This window comes from Pinus tabuliformis, chromosome X (assembly GCF_031772625.1).
Source record: "Pinus tabuliformis cultivar Carrire ecotype Pingquan chromosome X, CPIR1, whole genome shotgun sequence".
NCBI lineage: Eukaryota > Viridiplantae > Streptophyta > Pinopsida > Pinales > Pinaceae > Pinus > Pinus tabuliformis.
The window spans coordinates 1,623,064,491-1,623,078,256 of NC_142308.1; the positions used below are offsets into that span (position 1 = coordinate 1,623,064,491).

The following is a 13,766-nucleotide window of genomic DNA, read 5'->3' on the forward strand; positions in this document are numbered from 1 at the left end:
TGGCTAGACTCCTTGGACATGATGTTGGGCTTTATACGACTTCTAGTACAAAGCTTATACAAAAAGCTCTTGAAGCAATTGATGAAAAAGACAAAAAGATAGCTGCTAGGGGGAGGGTATTGATCTCGGATAGATACCTGCGAGTTTTATTTGTTTTGCTACATATAACTCATGATAATGAGATACTTTTATATATGTGATGTTATTTTGCATTAGTTCTCCACATTTGAGTCCTTGATTGGACAATGATCAGGGATCAATAGTGTCTTTGATGTTATCATTTTTATTTTACATCCACTACATATATATCAATGCTTTCTTCATAATTGTATGCCAATGTGTTTATTTCATGTTGTGTTTGCTTTATATATTTAAAAATCTGAAAAATCTGAATATATTATGCAATTTTTTTATATTTACTAATATTTTGGCCAATATTACAGATAATATGTTTTCTGGACCCTTACCAATATTTCACTGATACTAGTATTTTCAATACTAATTAAAATTTAAAAATAATCTTTCTTTATTTAATATTTTTATTATTACTCTAAAACTTATTTATTTCAAAATTATAATATTCCTATTTTCAACATGAAAATAACCACGAATTCCTATTTTCAATATAAAAATAACCACGAATTCCTATTTTCAATATAAAAATATAGTATTCTTAAAACTGGAAAAAATTTTCAAAGAAAATCATATCAAATATCATTTGTCGGGCGTTTCATCCGGACGAGATTAACATCCTTCCATTATTATCTAGTTAAATTGTGTTAATACGCTGCATAGGTGAAGACGATATCATCATTATCGCATAAAAATGCGCAACTAAATTCTAATTGATTAGCACATCCAAATTCCATTTAAAATTATGATTCATTAATCTTTAATGATTGGGGAAAATTATCGTTAATTAATGTCAATGATTGCGAAAAACCAACCAAAATTTCGAATGACCCAAAGTTTCATTCTTCACTTAGTCCAAGGTATTCGAGAAGGAATTTGATGACAGTATCGGGGGAGGTGGGAACTGTACCCAAAAGATTTCTTCGAAAAACTCCAAAGCTGATTTTTAAGATTGGGACAAAAAAAGACAACGGTCGGCCATTAACGCAATTACCGGCCGTTAAAGCAGTCCTGTCAATTCTGAGTATTTCCTGCGAAAAGCAATTGCATTCTCCCATCTACCGACCGTCTGCATTGACCGCTTTATTTCAAATTGTCTATATATGCATACCCCACACGCACGACCCGCCGCCTGAGGTCGGATATATGCACTGAGTATACGCATATTGGGAATGACCTTTTAATATGAATGCGACTCCGACGTATGGAGGACGCCCAAATGAAACGCTGCCGTTGGACACTTATTTGTGGAATAGGAATATATACATTGTGTATATGTTTGTTACTTTGTCATGCTTCGGTATTAAAAGTTTTATGAATTTGATCAGTGTCCTTAATATTTTTATTAGCATTCCAAATTTGATATTAATTTTAATTTTTCATTTTTTCATTGAAATTAAAAGTATCAATTTCGCTATCGCCGTGGCATGGAATTCTAACCATCAACAATAATATAGGACAAATTTGACAACTCGTCGGCATTGATACATTTGCAGAACCAAACACTAAGTGAGTTAAAAAGTAAAGATCTATGGCATGAAAGTACCTGAGGAACTTGAGGTAGGCTACAGCATATACACATTATGTATATATATACATGCAAGCATAAAGTCGGATATTTTATTCACTGAATAGCATACACATCATGCATAAAGACTTTAATTACCGTGTACTGAATGGCTGTTAATTACTAAAGACTTTTGGGTCATGGTACAGGCACAGCAGCAGAAATAAAGTGCCACCTTCCATACCATGTTTTGGAGAGGATCAGTGAGAATTTTGAAGGGTTTGTTGTGATAGCTATGGATGAGGATGTGCTTTGCAAGGGCCCTTTACAGGGAGGATCTGCAAGGCCATTGAAGGGTTCCCTGAAAAGATTGAAGCAAATTATGGAGAGTTTGAATGATGGGCTTATATTCATGGGAGGTGCCGTTTCAGCACTGTTGCTTGTATGGGTTTTTTGGAGAATTGGGTATACAAATTCAAGCATGGAAATGGAAGCAGAGCTCTCTGTTTCCCCAAAATGCCCTGATCAATGTTTCAGTAATGGGAATAGTGGGAGTACTGGTAGGAACAGAGTGGACCACACTGTTGATGAATGGGAGAAGAGTTCTGAGAATTTTTACAACAATCCTGAAGTCACTTACACCATTGGACAACCAATTAGAGACTGGGATAGAAAGAGAAAGCTGTGGCTTGACAGACACCCACAAGTGAAAAACTTCACTGATGATGGGAAACCGAGGGTTTTAATGGTGTCTGGGTCTCAGGCTGTCGCTTGCAGGAACCCCATTGGAGATCATCTGCTTCTAAGGTTCTTCAAGAACAAGGTGGACTACTGCAGACTCCATGGGATTGATATATTTTACAATAATGTGCTGTTGGAAGAGCACATGACCACTTTCTGGGCCAAGATTCCTTTGGTGAGGGCAGCCATGGTGGCTCACCCAGAGGCAGAATGGATCTGGTGGATGGACTCTGACGCAGCCATCACAGACATGGATTTTGTGATTCCATGGGAGAGGTATAGGGATTACAACCTGGTAGTACATGGCTGGGATCATCTGGTGTATGAGAAGCGGAGCTGGGTGAGCCTGAATGCAGGGATTTTCCTCATCAGGAACTGTGAGTGGTCGATAGAGTTCTTGGAGCGGTGGTCTGTGATGGGCCCCCAGAGCCCTCTGTATGTTTCATCGGGGAAGCTGTTGTCTAAGGTTCTGTCTGATAGGGCTTTCAATAGTTCAGATGACCAGTCTGCCCTTGTTTACCTGCTGCTCAAGGAGAAGGACAAGTGGGCTGATAGGATTTTCATAGAGCACAAATATTATCTCAATGGATACTGGGTCGATATTGTGGGGACTTATGAGAACATCACAGAGAAGTATGAGGCCATGGAGAAGGAGAACCCAATGTTGAATAAGAGGCATGCAGAGAAAATGAACAGGGATTATGCAGAGATGAGGGAGCACCACATGCGGGATAATAAGAATTTTTATAGTGATAATGATGATATAATGGTGAGGAGGAGGAGGCCATTTGTGACACATTTTACAGGGTGCCAGCCCTGCAGTGGAGACCACAATAAGATTTATAAAGGGGAGAATTGTTGGAAGGGGATGGAGAGGGCCTTGAATTTTGCAGATGATCAGGTGCTCAAAAACTATGGCTTCAGACATGATAATCTCCAGTCTTCCCATGTAAATCCTATTCAATCATTTTATTTCCCATCTTGAATGGCCCAAAATCTGTCATTTTTTCTGCTTTATTTTTTCAGTTGTGTAGACAATATGATAGTCCCCATTATTTTGTAGGTAATGAATGCTACTTTATTATTTAAGGAATGATGCACACCAATGAAATATATGATTGTATGCACTGATTTAGCTAAGGTCAAGGTTGCTTTTCTCTTTGGAGAATTGTCTTTTCCCTTTTGCCCCCCTGTGCTGGTTATGTTTACTTTGATGAGTGTATGGCCTAATTCAATTCATATTTGCCCCCCTGTGCTGGTTATGTTTACTTTGACGTTACTTCGATGGATGTATGGCATAATTCAATTATTATGGATGACTTTCTAACAGTCAGGCTGTATAAGTTCGTTATACAGACATTTTCAACCTGTTCAACATGGCAGTGAGTTTGTGACTCTGTTATACAGACATATTTTAACTTGCTAGACTGGCTTCACAATCACACTAATAAATGTATGAGTTTGTTGTACAGATATTTTCGGTCGTAGTAGTGTAATTATTCTATTTTTTTGGATATATATATGATCAAAATCAGTAAGTCACGATGGAAATCAATGAATATAAGATAAAAATAGATAAATAAATGAAGAATTCAACAATTCCTTTGGAACTTGTTAGCCTTCTGAATACTAGATTTGTCAGAAATACTGGACAATTTATGATTTTTTCAGAAATACTTGCATGTAGTTTATGATTTGTCAGAGCTGGTAGGTATTTTATAAATTGTTTATTATAAAGGAAAATGTACAGATGCCAAATTTATTATCTATTTTTTTTTCATGTTTTTGACAATAATCTGGTTGTAACCAACTTCTAAACATTGACAATAAATCTCACATATGTGAATTTTCATCAAGAAACATGATGGTGGTGGTGGTGGTGGTGGTTAACGTCCGTAATGGTGTATCGGACCTAAAGAAACAAATTATCTATTTTGATTTAAGATTTTATTCCTATGCTCAAAAAGCTTGGAGAGAAGCCTCCCGAACTCACTATAATTTTGACATTGTAAAAGGCTAGGAAGGTCATTATTGTAACAAAGAGTATTGTAACAAAGATTGTGAAACTGAGATCTAATGTGGTTATACGCGGGGCACTCTAAGAGGAAGTGGTTTTCATCCTCGATATTCCTATTCTTACATATATGGTATATCCTTTTGGTCCATGGCGTTGTAGGAACTGCCCAACGACCTGTTTCACTATGGAGCTCATGAAAATTCATTTTAATCTTTGCTATATTAATTTTCTTCTTTGAGCTAACATTGACTACACTGGTGATTTAAATGGACTCTTAATAAACGTTTCACAAATGGAAAAAGTGCTATACTAGAGTTGCGCTTTTGACGTTGGTAGTCAAAGTAATGTAATTGCTGCACTATAGGAGTAAATTGCCTATGGCTTTCCTAATTTTGAAGTTTAGATGGGCAAAACTGGGAGTAAATTGCCTATGGCTTTCCTAATTTTGAAGTTTAGATGGGCAAAACTGGAGGGGTATTTATCGCCCTTGAGATTCGGTCATCTCACAAGCTTGAAGAATCATAATATTACATTTCTGAGAGCCTCATTTGTGAGAGGTTGGTGGTTAATTTTAATAAATTTAATTAATTAATATATATTATATAATATTTAGAAATTAAGTGAATTGTTTTTATAAATATTTATAAATTTATTTTGATCAATTTAAAATTTTTGCAAAAATTATTTTGATAAATTTATTTATACATTTATAAAATATTCAAGCTTATAAATCAATTTGATTTATATATTGAAAATAAATAAAAGAAATTAAATATATTAATAAAAATGTGAGACATAAATAAAATATTACATAATTGGAGAGTAGATATTATTGCACATCAAAATTGTGTTGAGCATTAGTGTTAAACAATGTAATAGTACAAAAATAAATACATGAATGTTGTTTCAAGATAGAGAGACTATCTTTGACACATAACATATCTGTTGAGGGAACATATCAATCACACATCAATTTAAAAGCATCTAGTTGGATAAAATCTCTCAAATCCAACTAGGCCTAACAATCTCCTAGAAACATGGAAATATTCTTTGTAGAAATGAACTCTACCTAATAATGACCGATAATATAAACAACCACAAATATGACAGGCATAGGCCTAACAATTTCCTATAAACAAGGAAATATTCCTAGTAGAAATGAACTCTACCTAATAATGACCAATCATATAAACAACAACAAATAGGAGTTACATACTCCAACATTGCCCCTTAACAATTACTACTTTTAATCTTCACCTCTTGAGGTTTTCAACATCTTCTTTGTATCAAATGCCTCATTGTGAATTGAAGAACCTCCTCAATTGAAAGGTTCATATTTGATTAATCTTGGTACCATCACCTCGTACCTCCACATAAAAAGAATAATCATCCACTGGAATGCATTGGTACCTAACTACTACAACCATTGATCTAATAGGATGTTCCTTTGTGTACATGGTTCATTCATCCCCTTGATGAACTCCCTCAAAATTTAAACTTCACTTCCAAAGTCTATAACCAATGGGGTTCACTCAAAGTGTAAAGAACATTATAATGGAGTCCATAACCAATGATATGATCCACTCATAGAGCATCTAGCCAAGACATGGCCCACTCCTCCAAGTGTTAGACAACCCTAATAGAGGTTATTGCACTATATTAGATAAGTTATCCAAGTCATCAAGGACACATGGAAAAGGGGTATGCATGCCTCTCTAGGTCTTATAATGATATGCCCTTTACATGTTACATACATAGATATAGATATATACATACTCTATCCCATGGAAACACTAGGTAAATGCTTAATTCTTCAAAGTCCAATATATCAAAACAAACATGACTTATATACTTCATCGCAAATACAATGTGTGACTCACATTACAGTATGGTCAAGTTTGTTTTGTTCCAAACAAATCACATAATTAAGTTTGCAACATGAAGGACAGATGTCATAGATATAATTAGGCCGTTAGGCCTTCCTATGCAGCAACTTCTTCGTCAACACTTTTACCCTGCTCTGTTTGATTAGGGGAGACACTTTCAACCTTTGATTCGTAGCGTCACTGCTTTTTCCAAATATCGGTTGAGTTGCATTCTTTTCACCTCTGAGTTCTGTTGTGAGCTCTGTGGCATGGCAAGATATTTTTACTGCTTCTTCCCATTCTTTTATGTCACTCTTGAAAATATTTTTATTGCTTTTTCCCATTCAACATGTGGCACACATTTTTTTTTATTTTTTTTTAATGGAAACCAGAATTTGAAAACAAAGCTTTCTATTATTACCTCGGTATTGTCTCCGTTTTCGTCTGCACTTTGACTACTTTTTCCAAACATCGGTTGAGTTGCCTTCTTTTCACCTCCGAGTTCTGCTGTGCAGTATGCGGCATACAACTCATTCCAAGTTTCACTGCGGGAGCAACTTTACATCTATTAACGATGCCGAGGGATAAAGCAATTCGAAGTTCAACGCTTTACCTTAATAAATCTTCTGCCAACTAGTTTTCATGTGTTTATGTCATTTGCATGATGTAGTAGTAAAGAAGATCCCTCGCACTCAGCCGTAGAAACACCGGTGCCTCAGAAGGGGCACTGAAGACGGATCCCCACTCCGTTCAGATGTAAGTACTCCTAGAAATCCCCTCTCAACTGGATTTCGGTATGGATCTATTTATTTAACTGAACGTTAACATTCTAATTATTATAGTAATGGCTTGCGAGGATTGACTTTCAGACACACTCCGAGTTCTGCTGTGCAGTACATGGAATACAACTCATTCCAAGTTTCACTGCGGGAGCAACTTTACATCTATTAACGATGCCGAGGGATAAAGCAATTCGAAGTTCAACGCTTTACCCTTAATAAATCTTCTGCCAACTAGTTTTCATGTGTTTTAAAATGTCATTTGCATGATGCAGTAGTAAAGAAGATCCCTCACACTCAGCCGTAGAAACACCGGTGCCTCAGAAGGGGCACTGAAGACGGATCCCCACTCCGCTCACATGTAAGTACTCCTAGAAATCCCCTCTCAACTGGATTTCGGTATGGATCTATTTATTTAACTGCACGTTCACATTCTAATTATTATAGTAATGGCTTGCGAGGATTGACTTTCAGACACATTTTTCTTAACAGAACCAAAATAAACAATAGATTTATTTGGAAAATTACTTGGAAAAATCACAACTTTTCTGTTATATAAAAATTTATAATGATTTACAATTCTGTCAACTCTAATCCTCTGGTTTTGTGAGGCAGAGATCTAATTTCTAATCAATATTATATATAAATAATTAATAATTTAGTCAAATATTATTAACACAATAGCATGTGCTATGCATCAGTCTCCAACAAGATCAAAACCATCACTATAAACTCTTCCAAAATTTTCAAGAATTTATAATATTATATTATTTTTATTTTATTTATTTATTTTTACACATATTAAACACTAGTAAAAGCTTCAGGGAATAATTTTTATTGTTAAGTTTCTTTCCAATTGAAGAATTACTAAATCAAATCTTTTAGACGTCTAGACAGATAAATCTGCTTTACCCATCAGAAAATCCAAACAAGATTAGGCCTTTGAATAGGCTGCAACTTGTTCAACAGTTTATCTATGTTCTACACACAATACATTTGCTTATTATGTTTTGACTTTCTAAATGCACTATACAATTATGGTTTTCAATGAAATATATTGGTAGGGGATAGTCATCGTGGTTATTGCCTTGGTCACTAGCAAGCTTTGTATATGCTTGGCCATCTATAGAGGTTTCTTGATTTTGGGTAATTAACTTAACCTCTTGATTTTGGGTAATTAACTTACTCTAAAATGAAATAAGACATTCAATGTGTTCCTTGTAATATAGATATAAACAAAACATCTAAAGAAAAATAATTGCACAATGATCCAGTCGAAGAAAACAAGGTTTTCCACAAACCAATTAACTTTTCTAGAAAAGTTCAACAATTCCAATTTAATAATCCTATCGGCCTCTCTTTGTACCTTTTGGGATAATTGCTAGTATAGAGTTATTAAGGAAAATAGGTGATAATACTTGTGATGATGTTGTGGTAGTAGTGGAGAACAATTTTACCTTTGTTTTTCCATCATCATTTGTTCTCCATTATTACCACAACACTTCCTCAAGCATTGTCACATGTTTTCCCAAGAAAATCTCTATTATATCTAGAATATCTATCCTTCCTATTGCAAAATCAGCATTCCTCTTAAAAAATTCAATCTAAAATCAATTATTGGCTTCTGAAGCGAGAATAATGCAACTCACTTCCATCTCATAAAGCGTCCATGCTCCTCCATTCACTTGTAGAAGACTTGTCATCACATACTAACTGGCAACCATTAGTACCACTAGTGTCACAAATTGATTGAGAACTTCTTGTGCTCTGAGGCATAGCATCATATTCATTGTAAAGACTAAGCAAATGGCCATCATATGGAAATATCTCCATCTAACGAGACACTTAGGAAACCAACCATGGTGCTCACCAATTATGTAGGAAAACAATTTAGATATAGGATGTAACCATCTCAATTCTCTATGCAATTGCCAATGAAGACTTATAGTGAACCATTTGACAAACAATTCATGGAGCAAAACAAGTAGTTAGAACTCCCTTCTAGCTACAACAATTCTTTCTTAAGTAGATAGAGAATGATTTATACATTGTATATGTATTGCAACACTACAAAAAACAACAAGAAATACATGGCATACATGACAAGAATACCATGCCCCTCTTCTATGGTGATTCATGACCTAGGTGTCTATGTATTCATATTTGGTATCCTTTTACCTCAAATACTTTGTAATCATGCACATACTTGACATCTTCATCTTGAATCTTCACAACTTCACCTTGCAGTTGTTAGAGTAGTCAATTCTAACAAGATGCATTAATGTATTAGTTGAATAGTGTTAGGCCCTTATAATACTAGTGATTCCCCTATTACTATTGTCATTGTATCCTTTATTGTTATTGTTGTGCCCCTATTGTCCCCATATTGTTATTATTGTGCTCCATAGAAGCCCACTATTGTTATTGTTGTGCCCTTATATTATTATTGTTATGTCAGCTTTGATTATATTGTGACCCCTTAGACTCCTATATATAGAAATGAGGTTTTGTCATTTGTATCATTCAAGAATTATTCATTTGTGTAATGTAAAGGAGGTTTCCCCCTCGAAGAGGCTGATTTTAAAGTTGTTGATCTATCTTTTCTTCTATTTTGTGAGTTGGTTACATAACATTTGGTATCAAAGCTTTGGATTTTAGGGTTTCGCTACTCCAAACAGGTCATCATGGAATTTTCGCTATAACTTTTTTTCTATGACGTTTCAGAAGCTGAAATTAAAACCCATTTGATCCGAAATATCGATGAACCTCGGGTCCGAATTTTAGATCTTTTCTCGCTATATTTTCAGAGATAGGATCCAAGGAAGTTAGGGTTTTTGCAGGCTCCCAAATTATATCTAAAACAGGTGACCTGGGGAAAATCGTCATAACTTTCTCTCTGAGCATCAGATTGAAATTTCGTAAAAAGTTACAAAAAGAAGACGACCTATAGTTTTCTTTGTATCGGTTTCAGGTCCTAAGGTCAAAACAGTGACTTGTGGCACTTCGTACAAGTTCACTCTACTGAAGAAGTGTATAATCAGGTCATTGTGGGAGATTTAACATAACTCTTCCTTGGAGAATCCAATCTTGACCAGACTTATGGGGTTGGAAAGGAGACTCAGAGGGTTATCGCAGGATGCAATTTCATACCTTGGTGATCCAAAGTTACAGAGATACAACATATCCAATATTGAGCTCCTACAAAGTGAAAAAATGTGTGTAGTTTTTATTAAATTTTGCATAAGTTTGTTTTGAAAAATTAGTTTGAAGGAATTCAAATGGCATAGTGAAACATTATTATCATTAATTGATGCCCCAAAGAAAGAAAACAAAAACACCTAGTAAGCAACCTGAAATCTCTAGCATGACTCATGAAGAAAATGAAGAAGTGCAAGATGATATATCAAAATTACAAGACCAAGTGCAACAAAATTCACTCTCACAAAAAGTAATAGAAGCTAAGATGGATAGTTTAAAGAAAGGCGTGGAAGATAAGATGGATGGTTTAAAAAAGGTGTGGAAGCTAAGATGTATGGTATATAAGAAAAACTTAAAGGCAACATGGAAGATTCGAAGATAGACGTGGAAACTAAGATGGATGGTATTGAAGAAAAATTTAAAAGAAACATGGAAGATTTGAAGACATATTTGACAAATTTGCTACAAGAAATGCTTACTAATAGCGAAAGGATAGTAAAGGAAACTCATGAGGAGAACTAAAGAAATGTTAATCATGATTTCATAGACTCTAACGGTGGATTGAAAACCCACCATGTTTCAAAGATCAATATGAGAAAGTTTGATGGCAAGGATCCCGTAACATGGATACTATAGATGGGACAATATTTCGATCTCCATATTGCGCAAAACACACAAAAGGTACGCATTGCAACTTTATATTTGGAACCAAATCAGTTTGTATAGTATCGGTGGCTTTGATCTCGTAAACAAATTGTCACTTGGGAAATTTTTACAAAATAAATGATAGCACATTATGAGGATACAAAAATAAACACTTGTTTTAGCCAATTGATAAATCTCAAACAAAAGATTTCAATGATGGAGCACATTGAGGACTTCCAAAAATTGAATATAAGAGTAAAAAATCTTCTAGAGGAGCATAGGATTGATGTGTTCATAGAGACTTTAAATGATAACATCCAACATGAGGTTTTTCTTTGGGAACCTGATTCATTGGAGAAGACATTTAAGTTAGCAAGAAAAATGGAAAGCAAAATTATGACAACAAGGAAGCCTACCATTCACAACTGTAAAGATGGAGGTGTTGTTGCTCATAGCCTTCCACAAACTACAAAGTTGACACTACAACAATTGGAAGAAAAAAGAGAAAAAATGCTTTGTTACTGTTGTGATAGCAAATACACTCAAGGTCATAAGTGTGCTAAGAAAAGAAGAAACTAAAAACAATGAACAATAAATGCCAAAAGAAGAGGATATACACCAGGAACAAAACCTAGAGAAAGAAGAAATGAATCCGACCATATCTTGTAATGCATTGGCCAGAATTACCACTCCTCAAACTATCAAGATAGAAGGACATATCAAGAAGTAAAATGTAATAGTGTTGATTGATTTAGGAAGTACCCATAATTTTATTCATTGTAAGATAGCCAAGGAATTGAATTTCTTTCTATATCCAGCACCATAGTGTCAAGTGATAGTTGCAAGTAGAGGAGCCATAAATTTCTCTAGAAAGTTCCATAATATCAAGTTATCCGTGGGAGAATATGTATTGGATAGCCAAATGCTTTCCATTCCAATGGGTGGTGCTGATATTGTACTAGGAGTCCAATGGCTACAATCGTTGGGTACAATAGCTTTTAATTTTCAAGAACTTTTCATGAAATTTTCTTTGGAAGGAAAAGAAGTTGAATTAAGAGGTATGACAGGGAAATTGGGAAAGATAATCAGCTCTAACAGAATGACAAAGCTTCTAAAGAAAGAACAAAGAGGCATAATTGCACAATTATGTTCGCTAGAGGTTCCCACATCGAAATCATCTATTTCCCCAGATCTCCAAAAAGTCTTGGACAATCATTCCAAGGTATTTGCGACTCCCAAAGGCCTTCCACCTATTTGTGATCATGATCATGCTATTCATTTGATTCCAGGAAGTGTTCCTCTAAACATTAGGCCTTACAAATATCCCTATGCCCAAAAGAGTGAAATTGAACGTATGGTTGCAGAAATGTTAAAGGCTAGTATAATTCAACCTAGTCAAAGTTCTTTCTCTGCTCCAGTAGTATTGGTGCACAAGAAGGATGAGTCATGGCACATGTGTCTGGGTTATAGGGAGCTCAACAAGCTCACTATTAAAGATAAATTTCTCATTCCTGTCATTGATGAATTATTGGATGAATTGCATGGATCAATTTACTTCACCAAGTTAGATCTTCGTTCAGGATATCATCAAATCAGAATGAATACTGAAGACTTTACAAAAACAACATTTGGAACTCATGAGGATCATTATGAGTTTTTGGTCATGCCTTTTGGCCTTACCAATGCACCGTCTACATTTCAAGGTTTGATGAATTCAATTTTCAAACCCTTCCTTAGAAAATTAGTGTTAGTATTTTTTGATGATATACTAATCTACAACAAGTCTTGGAGGGATCATGTTTAACATGTTGACAGGATGCTCAAATTGTTGGAGGAGAAACAATTATATGCAAAAACCTCCAAATGTTTCTTTGGAGTACAAGAGGTGGAATCTCTGGGTCATATTGTATCTCATGAAGTTGTGAAGGTAGAACCTAGCAAAATTAAAGCCATTAAGGAATGGAAAATCCCCACAACCATAAAGCATCTGTGAGGATTTCTCAGGTTGACAGGGTATTATCGCAAGTTTGTTAAGAATTATGGGCGAATAGCAACACTTCGAACAACATTATTGAAGAAAGATGCATTTTCATGGACTCCATAAGCAATGAAGGCCTTTGAACATCTTAAAGAGGCAATGTGCCAAGCACCGGTCTTAGCTACGCCGGGCTTCACAAAAACCTTTATTGTGGAATGTGATGCCCCATGAAATGGAATTGGTGTTGTTTTAATGCAAGAAGAAAGACCCATTGCTTTCGAAAGTCGTCCAATCAAAGGAAAGTATTTAAGGAAATGTTGGCAATACTACATGCACTTAAGAAATGGCGACCCTACCTAATGGGAAGGCACTTCAAGGTAAAAATGGATTATGATAGTCTTAAATACTTTTTAGAACAAAGATTACATTCAGAAGAGCAGCAAAAATGGGTCACAAAGACGTTAAGTTATGACTTTGAAATCATCTACAAAAAAGGGAAGCAAAATGTTGTGGCAGATGCACTCTCAAGAAAGGATGAGGATGTGGAAGCATTGCTTTGCGCCATTTCGTTTATCCAACCAGATTGGATAAACGAAGCAAGGGATGAATGGAAGAATGACGAAGAAGTGTGGGCACACATTCAAAATATACAACAAGATCCCAATACATCTGATACATTTAACTGGGAAAATGATTCGTTATGGTACAAAGATCGCTTATATCTATGTAAGAATTCCCAACTCAAACAAAAGGTTCTTATGGAATTGCACACCTCTCCCTTAGGAGGGCACTCAAAATTTTTAAAAACTTACCACAGGGTTAAGAAGGAATTTTTTGGGATGGCCTTAAATCAGATATTCAAAAGTTTGTGGTGGAATGTTTGGTTTGCCAACAAAATAAAGTT

General features: G+C 35.3%; 2 pseudogenes across 1 annotated transcript in view; both read left to right on the forward strand.

Moving 5' to 3' along the window:
• Positions 1-1,748: 1,748 nt before the first annotated feature.
• On the forward strand, positions 1,749-3,558 carry LOC149146254 (putative glycosyltransferase 7 pseudogene; annotated as a pseudogene).
• A 3,631-nt stretch (positions 3,559-7,189) lies between these two features.
• Positions 7,190-13,766, forward strand: part of LOC149146255 (putative glycosyltransferase 7 pseudogene) — a 37,458-nt pseudogene continuing 30,881 nt past the window's right edge. Inside the window, exon 1 of the transcript XR_016264466.1 lies at positions 7,190-7,402. The product of XR_016264466.1 is annotated as a putative glycosyltransferase 7 pseudogene (transcript). The remainder of the gene's footprint in view (positions 7,403-13,766) is intronic.